The 23,580-nt window shown below is 45.1% G+C and overlaps 1 protein-coding gene across 1 annotated transcript in view; it reads left to right on the top strand.

Annotated features, from left to right (window-relative positions):
- KIAA1755 (KIAA1755 ortholog) overlaps positions 1–23,580 on the top strand; it is a 435,570-nt gene that overhangs the window by 253,410 nt on the left and 158,580 nt on the right. The gene's annotated exons all lie outside the window — the stretch shown is intronic.

The raw sequence follows: 23,580 nt of genomic DNA, 5'->3' as shown, positions 1-23,580 counted from the left end.
GACATTTGCAAGGCTGCCATGACAACTACATACCTGTTTAAACCCTTATTAGGGATCATCAGTGCAGTATACTCCTGACAGCCTTGTGGTTGGAGCATTTGATATTCACTGAAAAAAACCTTAGTTAACTGCATTTATGAACTTAACTGCTTCTTAATTAAGGTTTTTTCAGTGAATTTCAAGGGTTCTGTTATATCGTACATTTTTTACGGGCCACTAGCCATGGCCTTTGGCCATGTCCACTGTACATGTTCCCCCAATATGTTTCTTTTGGACCCACTAGGTGCTGTGCCCACTAGCGAGGACCTTCGCCCCTGGCCTTCTGCCGTGCCCACTGTACATTTCATTTTAAAACACTACCAGGCCACTAACCATGGCCTTTGGCCATGGCGAGTGACCAAAGCCTTTGGCTGTGTCCACTATACATGCTCCCCCAATATGTTTCTTTTGGAGCCACTAGGTGGACATGATCTTCGGTCGTGTTCCTTAAAGTAACCAGTGGCCATCTTCGACTCCACTCTCCTTCTCTCCTCACATCACAGACCTTGCCAAGAAGGCCCACTACCAGCTACACCTCCTCTAACGTATTATTCCTTTTCTCACTTTCCCCTAGAAGCTCACTGTCTTCAAAGCCCTGGTTCTCTCTAAGCTGGACTACTGCAAGAGCCACGTTCTCAATCTGCCTTCCTCTACTCTCCACCAGTGGAGTAACTTTGCTGATAATGTTGGGGGGGCCATGACATCTGAAGAAAAGGTGCCCCAGCCAAATTAATGGGGACAAAATGGTGTGCTATGAAAGTTGGGGGGGACAAACACCCCTGTCCCCCCCTAAAATTACACCCATGCTCTCCACCCTCTGCAACTAATCCAGAACAGGAATGTCTGTGGCCTCAAGACCAGGGACCATATCTCTCCAGCCCTGAAATTTCTCCACTGGCTCCCGGTGGCTGCAAGGATCAAGTTCAAGACCCTCTGCATTAACCACAAAGCTTTCTTGGGCTGGAGCCTGCACTGCATCCAACTTTCACTTCCAAAGTACCTTCCGTCTCGAGCCCTTTTCTCAGCTTCCTCAAACTCTCTGAGGGTCAGATGCTTCTCCAGCCAGAGAGTGGGGGGTAGATCTATCTCCTCTGCAGGTGCCTCCCTCTGGATTGGCCTCTCTACCCCTATCAAACTTGAGCTGGACCACCTGATGCAGCTCAAGACCATCCTTTTCTCCTCTCTTTCTCTGTCTCTCTGTCTCTCTGTCTCTCTGTCTCTCTCTCTCTCTCTCTCCCCTGCTGACCTACTTGTCTCCTGCACTGACTGGTTGCTTGGCTACCCTCAGAGTGTACTGGGTACCAGGTTCCTCCATGATCAGTCTCACTGCATTGCCTCTGGGCCTACCATGCACTCAGGGGCTGTAACTGCTACCCACAGTCCCTTGCCTCCTTGCACTTATCCAGAGCTGAGCTGCCCTGGCTGCACTTACTCAGAGCAATGCACTTCCTCCACTTCCCTATCCCTGGCACTCCCACTTCTCCCTTCCGACCTTTTGCCGTAGCACTTGCATGATCTGAACGACACAAGGCCTAGTAAGATCATTTGTTTTGTCATCCCTCTGTCTTCCCTCCCTTGTCTTGTCGCGCCTTGAAATATTTATGTACAGGCGTGTCATATATGACATGACATTTATCATAAATGACATATCATATGATACATGTCTTTCGGGCCCTGTACTATACAAGTCATTCAAGCCTTTGGCACTGGACAGTGAGCACAGCCTTTGGCTGTGTCCAGTGTATATTTTAAAACACTGCCTTTCTTTCTTACTCACTAGCCATGGCCTTTGCCTTTGCCCATGTCCATCGGTCCTAGCCTTCAGCCGTGGCCCCTTTACATGTTTCCCCAATAGCTTTCTTCTGGTCCCACTAACCATAGCCTACGGCCATGGCCAGTGCCCACAGCTTTCAGCCATAGCCACTCTGCATATTGCTCCAATGGGTTTCCTAAATGTGTCCACAAGCCAAGAACGGCTGTTCTTTTATTAGGAAGTAGTAGGCTGTCTTCATCAGCCTCATCTTACGTTTTGACAATTTAAAAAAAGTGAAACACAGGACAGATTTCCAAAAGCATCCTTTTGGTCCTTGCGTATGCTCCTCGCACAACTTTGCTGCAATCCTGTCCAGCACTCCGGGATGCAGCCGCAAGCAGATTTTTTTTGTCCCATGTAAACCTACAGCTTCGCCCATGCCGCATGCCCCAATAAGTAAATCAAAGTAGGCGTTCGTCCTTGCCGAGGGCCAGGCCCATTGTCCATGCACCAAACCCAAACTTGTATCTCTCTCTCTCCAATGGCCACGGCAGAAAAGTTATATCACTATTTTTGTACTTGTGTTTCCACACTTTCAAAAAAATAAAACACAGGACAGATTTGCAAAAGCATCCTTTCAGGGCCTTGCTGATGCTCCTCACGCAAGTTTGCTGCAATCCCGTCCAGCACTCCGGAATGCAGCTGCAATCAGATTTATTTTTCCCATTTGAACCTAGAGCTTCAACCATGCTGCATGTCCCAATAAGTAACTCAGAGTAGGCATTCGTCCTTTGTGAGGGCCCGGCCCATTTTCCATGCACCAAACTTATATCACTATTTTTTGTACTTACATTTGGACACTTTGGAAAAATAAAACACAAAACAGATTTGCAAAACCATGCTTTCAGGTGCTTGCTGACGCTCCTCGCGCATGTTTGCTGTCATTCAGTACAGCATTTCAGGCTGTAGCCGCAAGCAAAATATTTCTTCCCATTCAAACCTAGGGTTCGGCCATGCTGCATGCCCCAATAATCAAATCAGAGTACATGATTATCAAGAAATTGCAGGGCGGTAGAATGGGTAGATCACTGCGCTTCATCTAGTACTTTAAACAGATTAGTCTGCTGCTGGTGATGGTTTTTTTTGTGAAGGTGCCCTTCCTTCTTCAAGTGTTAGGTTTCGAATAGGAGACTGAACCCTGATAACGTCAGCACTGGGTTATTCAATAAGTAACTGTTGTCGTAATGAAGCAGTCTTCAAAACCATTCTTGATACTATATTTATTGTTAGAACTCAGCCGACATGTAATTCGACTCTCTAGAGTCTTTCTCAAGGCATATGGTTTGTGAGCCAGTCATTGCTGTGAGGTTGTGGACATTAGTCCAGTATCCAATCCCAATATCTTATCCCACTATGGTCCAAATAAGGGTGGGTAATGATTTCAAGGGGTGGCCTGGTGACCACGTGGGCACCTGGTACGGCGTGCTTGGTAATTATCTGCTGATTTGCATTGTCGCTGAGTCTATGCAGCGCTAGTCACATCGATCTGTTGATGCGATCCTGTGAATCATTTCGGGCTGTAGCCATGGACAGAATTTTAGTAACGGGCAGAATTTATTTTCCCATTCAAACCTATCCCAATTTTCAAAAGCTTCACCACATAGCAGGTCCCTGGTGGCCATGCCCACTTACACCCCATTGCCAGTCTCTCATGTCCATGGCCAGTAGCCCGATGACTCACATAATCTGGCCACTGCCCATGACCACCAGCTATACCTCAATCACCAATGGTATATCACTATTTGTTGTACTTACATTATGACACTTAAACAAATAATACACTGACACATTTGTCAACCATGTTTTCAAGTCCTTGTCAATGCTCATTGCACAACTTTCCTGCAAATCCATCTGTTTTATTTTTTGAAAAGTGCTAAAATGTATATACATAAAAAAGCCATATAACTTAGCTCCCAGTTGACAAAATCCATTCAGAATTTGCAGAACAATTCAAGGTTGGGTTTATAATCTTTCTAAAACCTTGTGTGCACATTTGTCAAATGGCAACAAAGTTATAACCCATCTAAAAATCTTAAACTCCCCCTTCTAATTGTTCCCCCTCTACACAAAATCCAAAAACATTCAAATTTGGGTCATAAATATTTTTGCAAACTTTTGTGCCGATTCATGAAACAGCATCAAATAAAATGATCAAATATTTTGCCCCACCACCCACCTCTAATTTTGTTACCTCTTGGCAAAACAGTGCAAAACTTTGTAGAACCATTCAAGGTCACTTCTAGCATAAGATCACAGTTTCATTGAGTGACGCCAAAGTTATACGCCATCCAAAAACTGCTTTTCACCAACCTTGTAATGCAAAAATATGCATGGATGCCACGAACATCTGAAATGTTTGCGAACATGACAGGGCTGTCCCCGGACATTTTGCGGACATCGGAGATGAAAAACCACCTGTTTTTTTGGCTTTTCATGGCCATATCCCATCCTAATCGCCCCTCACATCCCCAGAGATTGTTTCATTGGTTTGACAAGTGCAATGTTGTGTTTTTTATTATGTTTTACTGTGATGTATGCGAACAAAGGGTGCTGTCTGCGATTCGATCATGGACGCTCTCTGTACCAATCAGAGACCCATCCGCGAACCGAACACAGAAGTGATTCTGCAGACCGAACCCAGATATCACTCATTTTCTTTTTACCTTCTTTGTGGCCATTATAAAAAATAAACTACTGGATGGATTTACACCAAATCTACAAACAAAAGCATGCTTCCAAGACCAAGCCACCGCTCTTACCATGAATTTGGTGAAAATCCACCTAGCTGTTAGGGCTGTAGGCATGAGCAACTTTTTTTTCCTATTGCGTCCTTGGGAAAAACCACACATTTTGGGACCCCCATCTAACTTTGTCCCTCCTCCACAAAACCTCGCCTAACTTTGCATAATCAATCTGACAGGGCCATATACTTTCTTTTGAAAAGTTTCATGAGGATTCGTCCAGAGGGGACACAGTTATGTCTCCCAAGAAGTGCTCTTCCTATGGGTTCAGCAGCTTCACCATAACTACACGGCCGCTACTACAGACTGTGTAACATTGCAAACGTAGCTCGAAAGCAGCAGAGCACTGCGTCAGTAGAAGGAGGCGTTGAGAGGGGTATGGTAGGTGTAAGTGAGCCCACACACTTTAGTGAATTATGCAAAATCAGGTTGCACCTAATACAGCAATTAAGGTTAGGGCTGCAAACTCCTTGTGCAGTGCTTTTCCATAACGATTTAGACCCTGCTAATTCACTTCCAAAGCTGAATCTCAGCGAACATGTTTTTACAGATTTGGGTATCAACCTGCATCAATCGTTGTTGCCTATAACCACCAAGCAATGGAAGGCCAAACGTAGAGACTTGAGCGCAGGGTCGGACTGGGACAAGAAATAGGCCCGGACAACAAAAAAAAAGTGGCCCACCCCTCGCCTCAAAAAAGTAGCCCACCCCTCGCCTCAAAAATGTGGCCCACCCCTCGCTTCAAAAAAAGTGGCCCACCCCTCGTCTAAAAACAAGTGGCCCTCAAACCATCATCCGTGAATCGCGTCAATTCATGACTTTTACAGAAAATGAAACATATGGAGGGTTCTTGTATCTGTTACATTACAACACAACTCATAAAATAACATTACTTTGCATACAGTTCTGTGACAGGGTCCGTCCACAGCTCCGAGGCGCAGGAGTGGCATGAACCAACCACCCCCACTGCGGTTTTGGGATCTGCTGCAAGTCAATGCTTATACAGGGCTCCGCAACACCAGTAGGGAAGGAGGGTTAGGGTGACGATGGTTGGATAGGAGGGGAGGGGGGTAGGGAAACCGGAATGAGGTTTAGGGAGAGGTTATGGATAGGTTGGGGATGTTAGGGTAAGGCTTTGATCACTTCGCAATGCAAGCATTTGGAGGTCGCTGGATATTCTGTCACTCGAGGCCCCACTTTCAACCTGCTTTTTAAAATTGTCCAACAGCCCCCAACCCTAAAACTTCTGAGGCCGGCTACGCCCCTGCTCCTGCGTGATTCGTGTACCCTGCCACTGGCAACTTCAGAGCTGTAGGAAATGGGTGCAGGGGGGCGCCTGCAGCAGGGGAGCTATGGGAAATGGGTGCACTTGGTACCCCTCATAGATCCCGGATACATGCTGATGTCCTGATCCACAAAGTAGCTTACGTACATGGTGTGCTGGGGCTGCCTTCAGAGTCTACACCTCCTCCTAGGACATACTGGGGGTGGAGGGGATGCCGCATCCTCTGTTGGAAATGGGAGTGGCTCCTTCTAGGACATACTGGGGGGCGGGGATGCCGCTTCCTCTGTTGGAAATGGGAGCTTCTGGGCGATACAGTATCATCTACAGGCCAGCTGGTTTGCCAATGGTAATGGTTTACCAAGTTCTTGTCTGATGTCAGCTTAATTGCCTGCCCAAAATGACATTTGCATTCAAAAGAACTACCGATCTTCTAGGTAGCCGCACCTTGCACATCTATTTCTCTTAAGAAAAAAGCCTGTTCTAGTTACTTTAACAACCATTGTGTTGGCAGCTCTCTAATGTAGATGTGCTGAAAAGATGAAATTAATTTAAACAAGCATACAAGCATACACGTGAATTATTTGTAAACATATTCATGGAAAACAATGCAAAAGACATTTGCCTTCTCGGGCCTTTGAAGTTTGAAAACAAAAGAGAGGTTTCAAAGAATGCTCATATATACCGTTTAAAAAGACACACGTATTAAGAAATATGAGCTTAACTAATATACTTTTTAAAAGTCTGCGTTTATAACAATACAACAGTGTCTAGTATTTTCTAGGGTATTGAAATCATGTACTTTTTCGAAATGAATCATGCCCTATTATTTTGGTTTAGAAATTGTCATCTATTTTTCAATCATGTAATATTATCAAGCCCCCGCCCACCCGGCTCTTTCTTGCATGCAATTTAGTTTGGTTTCTGACTCATGTCAAAAATGTGTGCGTGTTCTATATGTTTCAACATAAAAAAAAACAATAGGTTTGCCTTTCCTTTGGAAAAAAACGGTGACGCGTACTATGCACAACACGCAAACGGTCACGTTTAGTGAAAGTGAAAGTGACAGTTCAAGAAAAAGAAAATGCCCCAGTGGGTATGGGCCATTTTGAAGCCACACACACTGTTCGTGGGGGGAACCCCCAGTGCTTGCCTTGGCATGCCGCTGAGCAGCATGATTTAAGCAGTGGGCAATTTGTAGAGGGATGTGCCTGCAAAAGAGGTGCGAATTGTAATGAGAGCGTTTATGAGGTGTGCTCGCTCATTCCAGGCACCGTGCACTTTGGCACCGTCTCTGTCACACGTTCCCTCTACTTCCAGGCAATCAACACACTTGGTTGTTTACTCTGGGAATAGGTCATGGGGGCAAACTGAACAAAGAGCACAAGCGACCCAACCCCAATTACGCGGGAAGCCTTGGAGAAAAATAGTGCCAGTTCATTTGAAGGCGAAGGTTTCCAGTTCACTCTTAACTGCAAAAAAACGATGTATAATAAATAAGATCCGAACTCAAAAGGGCAACACTGTGTGTAGTAAAGAGCTCGATTGTTGGAACGCCCTATTGTGTGTGCTTCGTTTCTTTCGAGAATCTGGCCTTAAGAGTTGTCATTCTAGACATCACTACTCAGACTCTGCAAGTTTAAAACGACGAGGTTCCAGCATGGGTGGGCTGGGAAACACAAGTAGCCCTGGAAATGTTTTTCAAAATGGCAATATTACATTGTGTGATGTCATTACAGTAAAGCATAGGCCAGCATAAGTGAGTGTAGGAGAGAACAACCACTGGCCTTGCATCTAGTTACATATTTCTCACAGGTCTCACCCATTCAACTTCTAGAACCTCCCCGTTGATGACAACCTGAGCTCCATTACAATTTAGCGACTACCGACTAGGTAAACTTGTGCTACTGTGTGTGGAAGCCAAACTGGCAGACACCACCCCAGAAGACCACCCAAACACCCTGTTGTTCAATTAAAATGTTGCCAAGTAAAATGTGGTCTCTGAGAAAATTGGGATGAAAATACCTTTGCTGTGAAAATGTTGCCAACAAAAAGGGTAGCAAAAAAATGCAGACGAAAAATAGCTAAAATGCAGTGCTGTTAGGGTATGCGACTGCGTGAGGGTTAAGGAGGATGTGGGGGCATTGTGATTGCCTGGTATAGTGTCAGGATGGGGACACTGGTAAGCCACTGCGAGGGCAGGGCACCTGGCAGGACACTGTACTCCAGGGGCACCGCTGGTCATCAGTGCAGGGCATTATGGTTGGATGGGGGCATGTTCTTAGGTCTGTAATGGGCTTTTAACCAGGTGAACCATGCATTTCCCGTTAGAATTCCCTGCGCTGCAAACCACGGGCGTGCACGGTGCACCATGTGCACTGCCATGTTGGAACGCCCATATTCGGGAAATGTGCAAGGGGGAGGTTATAGCCGAGAACAGGATACTGGACACAATGATCACGTCTTTCGCGTCCTGGAATCCTAATTCAATAAGGGCAGAAGCCAGCCTTTGTCCTCTTGGAATCCCACAAGAGCAAGGCTATCCTAGAAGATAGAATAATTCGATTACTCCAGCTGTCATCCCAGGGTCCCTTTTATGTCACCATTCAGAAATGCTCTTATCCAAGATTGGACTTCCAAAGATGAAAGGAGGAAAGAGTAATGAGCTTTGTCTAGAAATGCATGGAATGGGATTCTAATGTATTCAATTAAAAACAAGCCATGGTAAAATATGGACTCAAATATTGACGAGGAGCCGGCCTGGTGGCATCATTAACCTCCAGAGTAAAGGTTTCAAGCAGTTTCAAATGTCAGAGCTCTGCTGTGACATTCCATTTCACATATTTTATTTTACATAAGTGGTGAGTAGAAATACCATGTTTCTGACACCTCTGACATACTGCAGTGATTGCCGTCAGCTCGGAAAGAAGTTCCTGGACGCTTGAGGCTAAGTCCCAAAATATATATTTCTGTTTAAAAGGGCCTCTGAGTTTAAATGGCAAGAGGGAAAAAAATGTACACATCAAAAGGAAAATCCGTTAACAAATCAACAAAGTAACACAACTATGTGCTTCTCATCTGTGCTGGACATGTTACTTGAATTACCACACACATTCTCTGAGGCATCAAACAAAGGACCGTTAGCCCAAAAATGTATGTTGCTTAAAAAGACATGAGTTTTTCCAAATGTCAACGAAACAATCAAAAAGTAATAGATGGAAAGTTTTAAATCAACTGAAAGCAGTCAAATGGCCTTAAGGGGTGGGCAGGTCCATGCATGTGAAACAAAAGTCATGACTATCCCGTTTAAAGGAGAGTTCCGGGACTTTTTTTTTATTGTCCCTACGGGTCGGCCATGTGTTTGTAAGCATAAATCGGTAGATCGTAGGAAACTTTCCTATGGACCTTACCCGACTTTTCGCCCCTTATCGCACTCGAAATCAGCCTCCATTTTGTGATAATCCTATCATTCCGCCGCATCGACCTGGCTCACCTGCCTTTGCGGCACTAAATCAAATCCCCCGCCCCTGAGCCTGACATCAGCAGACGCGTACTGCCCATTTCAAGCACGTCTCGTGTCAACAATCGCTGCGCCTCAGCTATTGACGTGTTGCCATGGAAATGGCAGGACGCCTCTTTCCCCAATAAGTATAAACAGACCGTTTCACAACATACAGCAGCAGATTTTCGATTCCATTCCTCTCTCTGTGTTACTTTGAGTATTCTGTGACTCGTTTCAGTGCTCTGGTCAGCTACCTTCGCCGCTTGTAGCCCGTGTGAACAGATACCAGTACCACCGCTATAAATTATTTTACTATCTTTACCGCACAATGGCCACAATAATGCCGTATATGTACGAGCCCGAGTACACCGAGGAAGAACTACTGGAAAGGCAAGCACGCGAAAACGATGGGGATTCGGACGGCAGTTGGGAGGACCAGTCAACGGATGAAGAGCCTGGACCATGTCGCATGGACGGCGTCTCCACCTGGTGCACGTGCAATCGGTGCGAGCTAATGCCAACTGAGGAGGAGAACTGCTGCTGCCGTGAAAATTCCGGGTGCTTGGCCTACATTTCGGAAAGCGAGCAAAGTCAGCAGGAAGGCGAGCAAAGTCCGCAATGCATCACCGAGCTGCCAGAGTTCAGGGAAGCCTGCCTCTCACGGACAGTGTTGAGGATGATGATGGTGCTTATGCACGAACTTCGTGGCACTGTTCGTCCGCGTAATCCGAGTAACGAGTAAGTATACTCTGTTTGTGATGTCAGTGATGCCACCACTATTTCATGGTCGTCTCCCACATATAAAATTACATTTACATCTCATTGGAACGCATGTAAATTGGTTCCATATAGTGCATTTTCTAGATATAATTTTTTTCTAAGGAAAATGACATGTGTTACCTGAATCGACATTGATAAGAAAGTTTGGTCAGTTTAATACAGTTTGCATCTTTTTTTTTCACAGGTGGTACAGGCTGGTGGCCTATCGTTGCTTCACTTGGTGGCTTCACGGGAGGCTCGGACACCGCGTTCGGAGAGTAATACCTGCCTGTGCGGTACTTGCCATTAGACAACATTTCCCCAGTGACAGTGGACAATACCGCGGATTTTCCCTCGATGTGCTGCAACCTCAACTTTACAATGTGTAATGTTTATTATTTATGTTTAATTAAAATCTAAAATAAAGCCCAACATATATTTTAACAATGGTTGTTTTGATTTTTTAAATGAATCTAGTGTATATTCTCCTGGGAGGGTGAGGTATTTATAAACTCACCCCCCTGCCTTCCATGTAGTAGATCCTGCAGCCATCCTCTTACATTCAGTTAGATGGCCTCTCCTTGGTGAGGCCCTGCGGCAAACGGGTCTTGTCTGCACGACCACCGCCCCGATCCACCCCCCGCCCTATCAAAGGCAGTTCGCACCGGGGTACTTGAGCTGCTGGCAAGTGGAGCTGTCAGGGAGCGATAAAGGCCAAGAGGTGCCAAAGACCATGTACACTTCAAAGTGGTCTATAGAGCATGGGTTTGTTGTTCCCATGTCTACCTCCAGACCCCGTGTCTCCTGCCAAGCATCCCCCTCACGCTGGACGGCCCCCTGCAATCCACATAAGTGTGTCTCCATTCACGAGTCTTCCTGTGTCTTGTCTGCACGACCACCGCCCCGATCCACCGCCCGCCCTATCAAAGGCAGTTCGCACCGGGGTACTTGAGCTGCTGGCAAGTGGAGCTGTCAGGGAGCGATAAAGGCCAAGAGGTGCCAAAGACCATGTACACTTCAAAGTGGTCTATAGAGCATGGGTTTGTTGTTCCCATGTCTACCTCCAGACCCCGTGTCTCCTGCCAAGCATCCCCCTCACGCTGGACGGCCCCCTGCAATCCACATAAGTGTGTCTCCATTCACGAGTCTTCCTGTGTCTTGTCTGCACGACCACCGCCCCGATCCACCCCCCGCCCTATCAAAGGCAGTTCGCACCGGGGTACTTGAGCTGCTGGCAAGTGGAGCTGTCAGGGAGCGATAAAGGCCAAGAGGTGCCAAAGACCATGTACACTTCAAAGTGGTCTATAGAGCATGGGTTTGTTGTTCCCATGTCTACCTCCAGACCCCGTGTCTCCTGCCAAGCATCCCCCTCACGCTGGACGGCCCCCTGCAATCCACATAATGCCACGACATATACACGTCATTCATTCACAAACACACCCCTGGTTCGAATTCTTTATAACCCACTTCATATTTCTAATGAGAACTTCTTTGCGCTTTGCTAGTCAACCCGTGAAGGTGCTGGTTATCTGCTCTTCGTCTCTGTGAACTTCCGTGACCACTTTGAGCAAACTCGTCAGTTTGCAACCTGTGAACTGCTCCCTGTTCTACGACAAGAAACTACTCTGATCCCTGCATCTAACTGTTTGTTCGTCAAGGTAAGTCCATGTACCATAATCATTTTGCGTCCAATTTTTTAATTTATATCTATTTGCTAGTAGTCATCAAATTGCATCCATGTTTTCTTTTCGTTCACGACAGTACATGCAAGGAACTAGTCACATGTTCTGAGTTTAGTCAAATTACTTTTTCTATTTTTTGAAAGTTATTGAAATACTTATCCGCATGTGAATAACGTGTATAGTTCCAAGAACCAAAACGGACCTTGCATTGAACCTTTTATGTGTCATTTACTGTTTTAACACATTGGTATTCATAGAGAATTGTTGATCTTTACTTTTCAGAACTTTCCATAATGCCTGCCTGTTCCATTGGCGGTTGCCCTTCGAAGACCCATAACAAATCTGAAGGTACTCTAATGCATGTTTTCCCTAAGACAATAGATCAGATAAGAGAATGGGTCCGATATTGCGGATATCCAGCCTCTGAGCTAGAAAGTAGAGTCCTAGAAGTCTTTGCGGACAAGAGGGGTGATCGATACCGCATCTGCAGCAGGCACTTTAGCCCAGACATGTACTCCACATCATTGCTAATAAAGAAGAAAACACCGCGAGCGAGGCGAAAATTGCTCTCAACCGCTATTCCCACTCTATTCGTCCACATCCCTCCACTGGTGAGTCAAGTTTACGTATTTATCTCTCGGCCTTGCGGTAGTGTGTAGCATTAGCTAACAATAATTTCCCCATTTATGTATCCACTCAATATGAAGGCGGAAGATTCTCCATCCGTGTCGTTATTGCAGTCATCAGCCACTTCAAGCGCCTATCGGGTAATCTTACTTAGCTATTCTGACACTGACTTGTTTTAGGCATGTAAATCAATAGTTTTAATTGATCGTGTAATTATTTTACCTAATGGTACACCCTTGTACTCGTCCTCTAGTCTTTGTTTTCAGTTATAATTATTGTTATCCAAAATAATGCAAGTACTGTCTTTCAGGGAGATGCTGAGGAGTCCAACGCATTGACGACAACCGTAGATGTCACTCAGATGCTCGAGGTACGTTTCCGGACAGTTCCATCGATGGAGATCATCAGATCTTGCATTCTTGTAGCGTGATTGTTACACACAATGTTTCTTTCGTTTTTAGCCATTGATATGTCCTTCTGTCGTCGCCCTCCTATTTGTCTTCTTTTTTCAATATTGTGTTCATTACTAATGAAAGTCCTATGTTTCAGGGAGTCGATGGAGCATTAGTCCAAGTAGAAGGGGGAGCATGCAGTTACGGGTCGGCGCAACAGCTTGCAGAAGTGTGCACCGCAGTTACATCGTCCCTTGATGTTCTTATGCATTTCGAGGTATGGATACTGACAGTTCGATCAAGCGAAATCATATGACGTGATTACATCCGCTATACTTCCTTCTTTATTAACGCAAGTACTATGTTTCAGGGAGATGACGGAGCTTCTTCTACAAGAACATCACCCCTAGTAGTTGATGCAGATCTCTGGGTGGTGACACTTCCAACGATCGAGCAAATCGAATCATATTTACATATCCATTATTTATTTTAGACAACTGATCATTTGTGCAGGTCTATTTAGATGAGCCGTTGACGCCTGCTCAAAGTTTATGTTCTTTTTAACAAAATAGAAAAGCATACTAATGCAATTACTGTGTTTCAGGGAGTTGCTGAAGCGTCATCTTCAATAATATCATCAATGGAAGTCTATGCGGAGCCCGAGGTATGGATCTTGACAGTTCAATCTAACTAGATCAACAATGCGTGAAGTATTGTCGTTTGAATGTTCTACACAATGCGTTCATTCGTGTTTTGCTATTGAGATGTACGTATGGGTATTGGTCCCCAAGTACATTTTGTGTTTTCAATATTATTATACATACTAATGAAAGTTCTATGTTTCAGGGAGTCGATGGAGCCTCAGTGAGTGATGGATGTGCTTATCATGAAAATATAGTCGTTGCAGCGCGAGAGGAAGTGGAGACATGCACACACGAGTCGGAGCAACAGCGTCCAGATGTTGAAGTTCGAGGCAAGAAAGTTTCAAAGAAAAGAAAGCAAAAGAAGGTTAGTGTCCTGTTCACTATATTATGTTGTCTTTCACTGTCAATAGTTCAATACTGTAAGTTGTGTTTAAACTGAACATCCCTTTTCTAATCTGTCCTCTAGTTGCGAGTGGGTGTAAGAACTAGATCTACACAGACAGTGAAGCGAACGAGAGATGTTGCTTGTCAAACCTTTTGGCAGGGACTTGAGACTGGAGATGCATCGTGCCAATGGGAAGAATATGAAGTGATTGACAACGGAGCTATACCACCACCAGCCATTGATAGTGAATGTCCTCCTGGTAGTTTGGATGCAGTCGGAGATCAATTCACAGAATCCACACCCGCAAAAAATAAGAGCGCGCGAAAGTTGAAGACATTGTTTTTTTCTCCCATCTCCGGACAAGGAACAGATGTTGCAATGGAAGAGAATGACGTGGACGACAATGAAACACCATCAATATCACTCAGCATAGCGGAAGACGATATCAGAGATTGTACCTTTCATGCGAGTGACATGTCCTCAACGTTACAGGCCGAACCAGCTGGGATGCAGAGTGACAGTATAAGGAAAGAGGCCAAATTCATTGTATTCGATAGCTGTTTGATGGATATTATTATGATGATGAAATGTGGGCATTCGGTTGGTGGGGAAGTATGTGGGGAGCCATTGATTAATGTGACTCGTGCAATTCGAGGCACTAACCTTAAAATACATGCCACCTGTACACAATATCATCCGTTCGCATGGTCTGCACAACCCATGCTGGGGCAACTGCCAGCAGGCAATCTACTTTGTGCAGCGGCCGCACTTTTTAGTGGTTCAAGTTTTAAAAAGTTACAGTATTTCTTTCAGTTTGTGGGAATCCATTTCATTGCGAAAAGTCAGTTCTACAAATACCAAACCGATTATCTATTTCCAGCCATCAGCGAAGCTTGGAGAATGGAAAAAATGTCAATGGAAAGTACATTCGCGGGCAAACGCTTCAGGCTAGCCGGTGATGGACAGTGCGACAGCCCAGGATTTTCAGCCAAGTACTGCACCTACCACTTTCAGGACATGGAAAGTAAGAAAATTGTGAGTTCGGTGGTCGTGCAGGTGTCACAAAGTACATCCTCAGTGGCCATGGAGAAAGTTGGCTTTGTAGCATCATTGCAAGAACTACAATCGCGGGGAATGGTGATCGACCTGATAGCCACAGACAGACACGTTTCAATTGCCAAGACAATGAGAGAAGAGTACAAAACTATAAATCACCAATTTGACGTATGGCATCTTGCAAAAACAATCAATAAAAAATTGTCGGCTGCAGGAAAAAAAAAAGATATGCAAGGTATTTCACAGTGGTCCAAGTCAATCAGCAACCATCTTTGGTGGAGCTCAAAAACATGTGAAGGGTCGTTGGAAATTCTACTGGAAAAATGGCGGTCAGTAATGTTGCACTGTAGCAACGTACATCGATGGTCGACAAATGAGCATTTCCACAAATGTGAACATGGCCATTTGTCCACAGAGGAGGCACGGAAGAAGAAGTGGTTGATTCCTTCATCACCCACTCACAAGGCCATTGAAAAGATTGTATTTGATAAAACTATAACAAGAGATTTGAGGGGACTCACGGAATTCTGCCACACAGGAGATTTGGAGGTGTTCCACAATATGTGCCTAAAGTACAGGCCCAAAAGATTGCATTTTGGCATGGAAGGCATGAAAAATCGGACTCTTCTAGCGGTCTTGGCACATAACCATAATGTTGGCCGTCAACAAAGTAGGACGACCGGAACTTTAGGGACGCTTCGCTACAATAAGGCCTTCACTAAAAGAAGTAAACAATGGGTGATCAAACCAGTGTTTGAGGATATGCAATATGAGTTTATTGAGAGACTTATCGTAGATGTCCTCGATAGGCACATACATGGAGTGGTGAACGAACCTATGCAGGGGACAACTGCATTGCCACCCAACATTGCCTCTGTTCCATGTCCACCTAAAGCAGAGCTCATTGAGAAATACACATCACGGTTTAAATGATTGTAATTTGATTGTCTGTTCTCTCGAGTCTCCTCATGTTGCAGGCCCATTGCAATTAAACCAAACAGTAATATAAATCATTTTTACAAAAATTATAGAATGTTTCCGTATTGCAAAAACATGGCCGACCCATAGGGACAATAAAAAAAAAGGCACGCAGACAAGATGTCCCTAAAACTAACTGCAGCTAACTAGAAATGTGTGCTCGCTCAAAGTGAAGGTCAGCTGCTTTGATGTTTTGCTCGGGTGGCGGAACGGCCCACGACCCAATATAAGGTTCTATTGTGATTTGACCTTGACAGGCCGGGACCATCCTGAAAGACTAAGAAAAGATAATGAATAAAATTTCAGAAACGAAACGATGAGCCACGTTCATTAGAAGAAGTAACGTCGGCAAAGAAGGAGTGGTGTTTCGGGTCTGCCCTACACAGAGACACAATGGAAAATGCAAATATAATGTAAGTAACTTTTGATGAGTTTATACCGCAATTTCATTACTATACAGTGGCTTTAAAGACGGGTTCAGTTGTACTTGTTCGTTCTATGTGGCATATTGTTTTCTACCGCGCACTATCTTGAGGAGAAACATCTGCTTTTACTGAAGCACCTCAAAACCTTCCTCTTTGCTTCTGCTTTCTCTCTCCCTCTCCCCTGCTACAACTGGTCCACTGTCTGCGACCTCAGTCCTGGGCCCTTCCACTCTCCACCTGCACTGCCTCCCTGTCAACCCCTGCACTGGGGGACTGTCTCAGTATCCTACAGCCCCCCCTTCCCAGCACTTGTTCTGCACTTACCTTGCACTTGCCACCAGCTGGCCCTATTTATTTATTATTTTATGCTACTTACCTTGTACTCCACTCCCCCCCCCTCCATGCCTCGCCACGCCTTTAAACACTTGTGTACACCCAGTAGCGCTGTCCTCGCTATGAAATGAATAATTTTAATAAGGATCTGATGGTGAGACTAATTTCATTTTTTATGTTTTTAGGTACATCATTCACTACTGTCTGTGTCACGAGTACCAGACACCGGCGGACGGCTTCTACAGCCGCCAGTTGCTTCTCCGCGTGAACAACGTTACCACCCTGACCATTTTATGGGACGATCGCCAAGTACAAGTATGCCCTTATGCGGTACTAACGGTTAGATGCAACATACCTACCGTTGTGGTGGCCTAGTGCCTCGTTGTTGGAACAGCCATGCGATTATCAGTGCGACCGAAGAGCTTATTTTTATCGTAAACCAACACCCTGTGTACTGCACACGAACATCGCTTCCCTCAAGACGAACTAATTTGGATCGAGAGCAAAGAAAAATGCAAATCGCTGAATATTCTCTAAACATTTGATGTCCAATAAACGTACTTTGCCAAATGTACAATCTTGCCGTTTGCTTTTAAACCACGGTTTCACATTCCGAATTGTGGCGCTGTATTGTGAGATGCTCTAAGACCCTGTGTACAGCAAAGGACCATCGCGTTCCTCAATACGAACTTTTTGGAACGTGAGCAAATAAAAATGCAAATCGCTGAATATTCTCTAAACATTTGATGTCCAATAAACGTACTTTGCCAAATGTACAATCTTGCGGTTTGATTTCAAAGTACAGTTTCATATTCCGAATTGTGGCGCGCTGTATTGTGAGCTGATCTGTGTTGATTTCCGGGGTCTGTGTGGAGTCGCGTAGAAGACGCCTGGGCGCGTTTGCCTACGCAGCTCAGTCACGTCACGGATAGAGGCGGGGAATATGAATGTTTTGATAAAGTCTGTTTCAGGGGCGGGGGATTTGATTTAGTGCCGCAAAGGCAGGTGAGCCAGGTCGATGCGGCGGAATGATAGGATTATCACAAAATGGAGGCTGATTTCGAGTGCGATAAGGGGCGAAAAGTCGGGTAAGGTCCATAGGAAAGTTTCCTACGATCTACCGATTTATGCTTACAAACACATGGCCGACCCGTAGGGACAATAAAAAAAAAGTCCCGGAACTCTCCTTTAAACAGTTTGACTTCTTCTAATACAGGCCACTCTGTCACACATGGGAGATCCCGGCGATTTGTTGACATGTACATGTGCAAAACATCCACAGAGGACAGGTCATAGACGCTCCATGCACGCAAGGGAGCGCATGCATGTACACACGGGATACGGGCTAAGTAGAGCAAGGGTTTTGGTTAAAAAGAGATAGGGAGGTTGGGATAAACTTAGGGGTTACGGAAGGGGACGCCTGCAGCAGGGGAGCTATAGGAAAAGGGTACAGGGTGCGCCTGCATTTGAACCCACTATACGAATATACTAGTCTGAGTCCTTACCTGATTGATGGCTGCTGTGGCCTGGGTGGGCAGGCACTGTCTGTCTGGCGGCCGCTCTGCCTCCGTCCGACTCGTCGCCGGCCTCGCCTGCTGCCTGGCTGGGTGGTGGTCCACTGGTCCTCCTCAGTCAGTGTGGCTGTGTGTTGGCAGTGCCAGTGCACTGCCACTGGGCACTGGGATGGCACCTGGCGGCCTCCAAGTTGTGGTGAGGACGGTCCACTGGTGTGCTTGCACTCTGTGGTGGGGCTCAGCTGGTGCCTGGTGGCTCTCTGTCTCTCTGCTGCCCCACTGCGATGTCACATCATGTGCTGCCTGCTGCTCTGTGTGGTGTGAGCGGCCGGCGTGCCCATAAATCATGCACAGGGTCAGGGTGGGTCAGAGGCCCAAGGCAATTAGCATGGCGGCACAGAGTCTATTGGGCGGGCGGGCAGGTGCAGCCTGCCCTCCTCCTGCAGCCAAATTTACATTGGCTTGTTCCGTGGCGGTCCCCCCAGGAGGCACAAGTTAACTTCAATTTTGCAAAGAAGTGCCAACAACTGTTGTTACTTCCTGCAAACTAATTGAAGCAACTGTGTGAAATGTTGCTGCCGGGACCCAGCTCAGCCCTGCAGGCACGCTGCCCCCAGGGTCAGGACTCGGAGGGAGGCAGGTGTTCACTTGCTTTAGTGTTTGCAATTGCTTCATCCTGCCTCCCTCCACAGATCAAAGTAACTTTACTCAGGCCGCCGCCGCCCGAGCAGAACGTGAGCCGAGCACACCACACGGCACCGGCCCCCTGCAGTGGCGGCACGGCCGCCGGTGACCCACCGCCGTGATGATGCACGTCCATCTGCATCTGCATGCATCATAAATTATGATGCATGCATGATGCAGATGCAATCTACAAAGCAAGGTAACAACATCTAGTGTTACCTTGCTATGATGAATTGTGTGCAGTCTGCAGACAGGGCCGCTGGAGCGCGCCTCTCTCCTGGCTCCTGCCCTGCCCAGCCCAGCGCAGCGGCCGAGCCCCCCCCCCCATTTTACTTCCCGGCCGCGGACGGCCTGCTGATGAGTGACTGTGAGTGTGAGCCTAGCGAGCTGGAGCTGCTTGTGCGGGCCGCGGCGCCGCGCACACACAGACAGTGACACTGTTACTGTGGTGAGCAGGCCGGGCCTGCCAATAAAAAAAAAAATGACATTGTAATTTTTTTTAAAAAAACGTGACATTTTTTTTTTTTTTTAAAAACGGCCCAGAGGTGGCTGCCGAAAAACCGGCCCCCTGGGACCTCAAAGTTGTTCGGCCACGGGCCGAAAGACCGAAAGGGCCAGTCCGACCCTGCTTGAGCGGCAAGATTACAGAAGAAAACGATATATAAAACAAGTGATTTATTGTATTTCACAGCAAGGTAACATGAGCAAGCAGACCATTCACACAAGCATGGGATAGTGATAAAGCTCTGGCACAAGTGGACTCTGGCATAAAGAAACCCATCCAAGACCTACTTCAATGTTTACATTTATCAAGTACTATAAATAGCAATATCTGGTTATCAGAACAATGGGTGCAGTTTTCACTAGCCAAAAATAACACAAGCAAAGATATGAACTGCATTACCTGACCAAAATATACATCTCTGGCAAGTGCTCTCTGTGTGATCTAATGTGTTATGTAAGCAGGTCTTGTCTAGCATACCTTCTACCATTTTGGTGACTTCCTGGAGGTAGTTTAACATCGTTTGACCATCTGAGGCTGATGTCCCTTCATATAGGCTCTGTTTTGTGGATAGGCATGAACCCCAAAACAGTGTAAGTGAGCCTGTAGGCAGAGGGGGAATAATCATTGCCTCCTACCAATCACATAGATGGTCTGTCATTTGCTGCATTTAGAAATGTTATTTGTATAACAAATACATAGTATGAATAGGATGCAAGTAAAAAGTCAGAATAATAATCAGATGTATAACAATATATATATGGGAGGAGAAGGGGGAAAAAAGATAATTTCACAATATCCATTGAATTACCTAGTCAATTACACGGGAAAGTGACATGCAGTAATGAGTATCTGTGTATTAATAATTTCTGTGAAATGCATAGAGGGTCTAAGATGAGAGGGTGATAAACAGGCGACAGGGTATGTATAAGCTGGATGTAAACAGGTTAGCCATATGACTCCAGAAAGGGATTCCAGATTGACTTGAATGTTGAAAGGTCTTCTCTGCACTTGTATATGATTGGTTCACAAGTAGAGAGGGTCGGCAGGTCTTGAATCCAGTCCTCTTTGATCATATGGTTTGTTGGTTTCCAAGCACGCAGAATCACATTTGTTAACCTCTGAACAGCCAGGATTTATTTGCATTCAGCAGGTCATGCACTAGATTGTCATCACCCGTGATGCAAATGGAAGCTTTCATTGGAATATTGGTTCCCAGTACTAGATTAATTCTTCCTGACACTACTTTCCAAAATGAATTTGTCTTCGAACATGACTGATCATGTGAATCAATGTGCCCTTCTCTTTGTTACATTTCCAACATCGGTCACTATCGCACATATTCCTTCTATACAGACAATCAGGTGTCCAGTATACACGATGTAGCAATTCTATATGATGTTAACTCAAAACCAAATAGGTTCAGGGTTGTAAACCTGTAGTCCCACTCAATTCTATCAAATGTCTTCTCGGCATCTAAAGATATTGCTGCAACTGCTTTATAGACTCATTTCCCGTGGTCTAAGGTCAGCAATAATGTTCTCATATTGTTAGCAACATGTTGTCCACGCACAAAGCCAACTTGGTTTTTATCAATCAACAAAGGTATCACATTTTCTAGGCGCTTCAAAAGGAATGTGTCCAAGATTTTGCAATACAGTATTTATCAGGCCTATAGGACTGTAATTGGCACATCAAGGGGCAGATTTGTCTTTCTGGTGAGTGACCAGTTTCAAGCGGTTCAGTGAGCTTATCCCGAAGAAGTACGACAGCAGAGCATGGCAGTATGCCATAAAATTCAATTGGCAGCATGTCCGTGCCAGGAGTCTTCTTAGTTTTCAGAGCCTGCATTTACTGTACAAGTTTCCTCCAATGAGAGATCTGCTTCCAAGGCATCCGCCTCATCGTTACCAAGTCGGGGCAGTTCAGCCCCAAAGAGGAAGTGTTCTATTGTGGCAGCGTCAAGCGTGGCTTCAGAAGTATATTCATAAAAGCATTTGAATGTATCATTGATCCCCTCTGGTGTAGCATCTAGGGCATCATCTGAATATCGATAGCTGTGTTACCCTGCCATGTGCTTCCTTCTATAGCCTGTAAACCAAAATAATTCATCTTCTGAACATTTCATATTCCACTCTGTCTGCAGTCATTTTGTTTAATTCATATTTCTTTCTTCCGGGTTCAGCTTGAATTGTTGGATCTTTTGTAGCAATATATTGACATTCCATATGTTTTGCTGCCCTGGTTAGGTCTCTGGTGTCCTGCTCTGTTTTCCATCTGTAGCCTCCACTATGTTCATCAGAACATCTCATATAGCATTTGAGAGTTTCCATATGGTTGAACTTGGCATACCTTCTGTGTTCATTTCGCTCAACGAATTGTTCGATTTGCTTGAGGATTTCTGCCCTAGGTGTGTCATTTTTCAGTATAGATGTGTTCATCCCCCACAGAAACGACTTAACAAGCGTGTAATTTAAGGCCAGATACGTAATTATTGGTGCATAGTTGGTCACCCTAATCGTCCCTATTTCGGTGTGATAGCCATTCAGAGTTACGCGTCTCGATGTCAGGAAGTAGTCAATTCGGGAGTAAACATCATGACATGCACTGTGAAAACTATAATCTCTTCCACTCGGGTGTTCCATTCTCCAAATATGTGGCAGGCGTAATTCGTCGACCGTGCTGCTAAGTGCTCTCCCACTTCTAGTTGTATGTCGAACCTTACATAAATTTGTGTTAAAGCAGTCTAGTATAGGGTCAATTACAGTATTAAAGTCACCTCCAATTATGATAGTGTGCCCCACAGTTCTGTACATGCTGTGCAAGTTCATAGATGAATTATTTCTGCGTCTTGGATTTTGACATTAACCTGCAAGTCTTTACTACTTGATAGAACTTTCAGGGGTAGATAACCCTATCCCCTTCGTACTGAATGTAGAGTAGAATGCTTGTCCCACCCATTCACATTCGTTTCTGAGCTTCTACATCATTAAGATGGGTTTCAGCGGGACAATGTCACATTACCTGGATTTCAAACAGGCTAGGGTCTTGTTGCGTTTAGCAGGATTATTTAGGCCGTTCACATTCCATGACACCAGTTTAATATGTTGGGTCATAGTATTCGAGGGGAGGCTCATTGTCTTAAAAAAAAAAAGCAGTTGCGAATTGACACAAGTGAGATATTCAAAGTAAAGGTGTATACAAACAGGAATGGGGTAAACAATGAAAGAAATGTGTAGTGTACGGTTATATTATATATAATCAACTGAGTTTAATTAGGAAACAAAGCAAAAATGCCTGAAAGCTCTTGATGTTGCTTACTAAGCTTTGGCAAATTCATTCAGACACATTTTGGATCACCTGAATTTACTCTGAATCATCCAGTTTTCACTATTCAAGCAGGTTTGGGTGGAAAGTTTGGCTTTGCATGTTATACGAGGCATACATGTTGTGAGTTCCTGAGCAATCTTGAAGACAGACGGAAGGGGTTACAAGATTGAATTAGGACTCGGTAGAGGTAGAAAGCAGAAAAAAATATTTCTTTGAGAAAGAAAATTGAAAATGGATAGATATGTTATTGTTTGACAATCCCAGCGTTTGTCGGAGGCTGTCAGTGGATAGCCAGTCAGTGGTTGTAGCCTAGCGTCCAATATTTTTGTGAATACTCCGGAACTAGGGAGGCAAGGATCCCAGTGGCCACCTTACATGACAAATGCGCATATGCCATTGTTAGCAGTGTTTACTAGGAAGGATACAGAGTAGTTTGGAGGCAAGAGGTTACCATTTAGTCTCTGTAACTGAGCGGGTCCTCTTTGAGAGACTATTAAAGAGGTAGAAAATCACAGTGATCAGTTTCCATGACATATACATACTGCGTATGCAGCAGACAATCTCCACACAAATAAGGCCCAACTAGAGTGACTGGATTCTATCTATTGCTCAGTATTTACAACACATGTAGAGGAAACCCCTCTTGTTTAAATAGAGGCTATTATTTGAGGTCCCCTGGGACAGATGAGAGGGAGTAATTAAACGAAACAATTCTCCCTATGTCCAGCCCTCTATTGCCTGTAGAGTTTTAAAAAAATAATGTGCATTGAATGATTATTTTGTGTTTCCCTTTAGAAATTCACCTATTGGTGTGCGTTTTGTGCACTATATGTTCCTCAGTTTAGAATGAGAATTAGAGTCAGTAACCCTCTTTCTATCCCCTTTCTCTCCA

This window comes from Ambystoma mexicanum, chromosome 3p (assembly GCF_040938575.1).
Source record: "Ambystoma mexicanum isolate Mex_15411 chromosome 3p, UKY_AmexF1_1, whole genome shotgun sequence".
NCBI lineage: Eukaryota > Metazoa > Chordata > Amphibia > Caudata > Ambystomatidae > Ambystoma > Ambystoma mexicanum.
Note: the sequence above shows the minus strand (reverse complement) of the source record. Positions and strands in the feature narration are given on the sequence as shown.